This window comes from Mus caroli, chromosome 8 (genome assembly GCF_900094665.2).
Source record: "Mus caroli chromosome 8, CAROLI_EIJ_v1.1, whole genome shotgun sequence".
Classification (NCBI taxonomy): domain Eukaryota; kingdom Metazoa; phylum Chordata; class Mammalia; order Rodentia; family Muridae; genus Mus; species Mus caroli.
In genome coordinates, this window is record NC_034577.1 from 84989698 (window position 1) to 84993147 (window position 3450).

A 3450-nucleotide genomic window follows, 5' to 3' on the forward strand; every position below is an offset into this window, starting at 1 on the left:
CCAGACTAAGAACTGAGGAGAAAATGAATCTAATCTCCTTTAATCCCCCTGTGTGAAGCCTACAGTTAGTACACTGGCCTTCTGAGCCTGATGCCTGCAGAGATCTCAGGGATTTTATGGTCTTCTGTGTCATCTTTCACGGCTGAGACTGGTTGGACACAACTCCTCCAACGTCAAGTCTGAGTTCAGAGAGCAAGGCATGCTACAGAACCAATACCATCATCCCTTACATTTCTTCCCACCTCTTCTCTGGAACAGGGCTTCTATATATTTGTGTTTCAGGGGACTCACCATAAGCCATGGAGAGAGGGGGGGGAGGGAAGGGGGAGAGGAGGGGGAGAAGAGAGGTGAGGAGAGGAGGGGAGGGGAGAGGAGGAGAGAGGGGAGAGAGAGGTGCATCATGATACTGCAACAATTCTCTGACTTCTCTGTGCTCACTTTAAGGATGTGCTGTCCCCAAAACTCAATCACTGCCCTGCATAAATAAACCAATTACATCATCTAATGTAGCAGAAAACACCACCTTCCTTCAAAGAGTTTCTAAGAAGTCCTTTAGGACCACCAAGCCATGGCTATTCTCTTTCATCCTAACAGTCTGTAACAAATCCATGGCAGATGTGCATAAACATATCCAACTTTATATATAAGGCTTCCTCCATTGTAGAACTCCAGCCTCAGAGTCAGATATAATTGGCCCTAAGAAGAAGGTGCAACACTGTAGAGCAACTTGAAGCCCCAAAGTTGCTCAGCTAGGATATTAGGATACATCTCCCAGCTTCTGTGGCCTGGTATCTCTGATGGTGCTAGGCTTTCAAGTTCAGATGTGATCATGCACTTTCCCCAAGCTACTGACATTAGTTCCCTCATCAATGGCTAACTAAATCTTTTAAGTGTTGAATACTTGGCCCCAAGTCACAGAGCTATTGAGCTGAGTGAATCATGAAGGGACTGACTTCGGCAGCTTAACCATCCTTTGATGAATCCACAGCTGAATGCACTGCAGGGAGAGGGGCTCTAGGGAGAGGAAATAAGTTGCTGGGCATGCTTTTCAGAGGGGCATCTTCTCCCTGAACTCAACCCCCTCCCCCACTCCCACCCGTTCTGCTTTATATTTGAAGGGTCACACCATATCAGCACACCATTTCCATCACTGTGTCTTCTTTAAAGTTCCTTAAAAGCACTAATTATTTTTTCAATTTCAGACACTCATTTTTATAAATGGAAAACCAGTATTACATGCAATAAATTAAAGGTAATTGTGGGAAACATGTCAGTGTACTAAAAAAAATTAAATGATGACAAAATAAAAATTAGTAAGTGGGGAAACACTAACAGCCTACTTCTTTGTCTGCAAAATGATCCATACCTGAAAACAGACTACTTGTGTGGGAAAGGAACCATCGATAGTCACTTGGGAACATACAGACAACCGTCTTGACCACTATCGCCAGCTAGGTGACAGGCACTAGATTGGTCAAGAGTCACAGTCACTGCAGTCACCTCCTGAGCTTCAGTGATCGACTGCTGTCAGAACTTAGGCCAGATGCTTAATTCTCTGTACAATTCCAGAATCTAGATTCTGTGCTGGGCACAGTGAAGTTGCTATTGCTGTGTTAAACACCTTCAACAAAAGCAAGTTGAGGGGGAAAGCATTTATGTCAGCTTACAACTGCCATGTCCCAGTCCATCCCTGAGGAAAATCAGGCCAGGAATTCAAGGCTTAAGCAAAGCAGACTTCTCTCTGAGTCTGCTTCCACCCAGGAGACAGAATTTGGACAGGGTATCCGACTCTCCAACTCTTTCAGCTGTGGTATTTGTTGAATGTGGAAGGACAGAATAGATTGATGTTGCTGTTCACAGGTGAGACTATCTTCCCCGCAGGAGCTCTCTTCTGAACATGTTCCCGTGACTGCAGTGTCATCTGCATCTACCCTGAAGTCCTCACCAAAGCCAAGCAGTTGCCAACACTACGCTCTTGGACTCCATGACTGTGGGTTCCATAAGCTTTTTATCTTTGCGAGCCTCTCAGCCTTAAGTATGTTGTTATGGCAATGGAAGATGGACTAATAGGACTTTCTGGCTTTTTTCCTAATCATTTCCTGCAGATCAGAGCATGAAAGCTGTCCCCATAGGTTCTCACATGTATTCCAGCAACCTTATCTTCGCAAGCACATTATGCACTGCTCAGCTGCTTCCCCACGCTGCACACTTGCCTTCTCCCTCTCACAGCGCTGTTCCTGGCAGGTTCCCTTAGTAGTCACCCTTAAGTCTACACATGAGCTCCAATCCATTCCAGCCAACGCTCTTCAGTAAGAGTGTCCTGTAATTTGACATACTCGAATGGCAACGTACATCGTCGTTGTTGTTGCTGATGATGATGATGACAACGATGTCCTCCTCCTCCTCTTCCCTCCTCCTCTTCCCTCCTCCTCTTTCTCCTCCTCCTTATTCTTGTTTTGTTGCTGTTGCCATTCTAGTTTTTGTTTGTTTGTTTGTTTGTTTTTCTACCCTTTCCTTCCCAGGGAACAAATGAGGCACCACACTTTTTAACTTTAGCAGGAAGCAAAGGTTATGAGCAAAATGGCCTCGCTTTCAGCTGTGGGCAAGATGTCTGGGGAAGTACCAGGCATGGTATCTTCCCCAGTGTAAGACTGAGCACAATCCTTACTCTCTCCCCACCTCTGAGAAAGATGGAAGCTGCTATGCATCTCTGGCAGGAGGCTGAGGAAAGGAGAACTGGGCTTTTGACTTGAGCAAACGATCCTCAGTTCGGAGACCGTCTAGAGAACAGAAGAAAAGGTCGGCCTGGGAGGAAGCTCGGCCTCACCTGAAGCTCTTCCGGAACTTTGCGGAAAGTACAAAACAAACCACTTCAGACCTTGATCAACCTCTCTTCTGCTTGTGAGTCTTGCCTTTTGGGTCACGTAGAACACCGCTTCCCATGCCAAATGTTACAGCAAAAATGAAAGACGAAGATATTGCTCTTTCTAGTTCAGTGTGCCTGTTTTCCATCCTAGGTGTGTACAGTATTGCTCAGCTGTCCGGAGCCTCCAGCAGGAGGAAGCACCTTTTCCTTGTTGTCATGCTGCCATCTGCTGGACACTACGAGATTCACAGGCACAGACGAGTTTTGTTCCTAAATCTTGATCTTGTTTTGATTTAATGAAAGGGGCTCAAGATCGGGAGTGGGATAGCTAAAAAGGCTTTCTATAAGAAGAAGAAAAAACGTATTTAGCTTCAAATAATAAAATTATTACATCCTTTGGGTTTGTACAATGAGGGAAAGCATAGATGGCTGCTATGTATTGCAGATGAGAAGGAAGCTCTGTGGTCTCCCAGTTGGTGAATTAAAATAGCTCACAGGGCTGGCAGTGGTGGCACACGCCTTTAATCTCAGCACTTGGGAGGCAGAGGCAGGCAGATTTCTGAGTTTGAGGCCAGCCTGGTCTA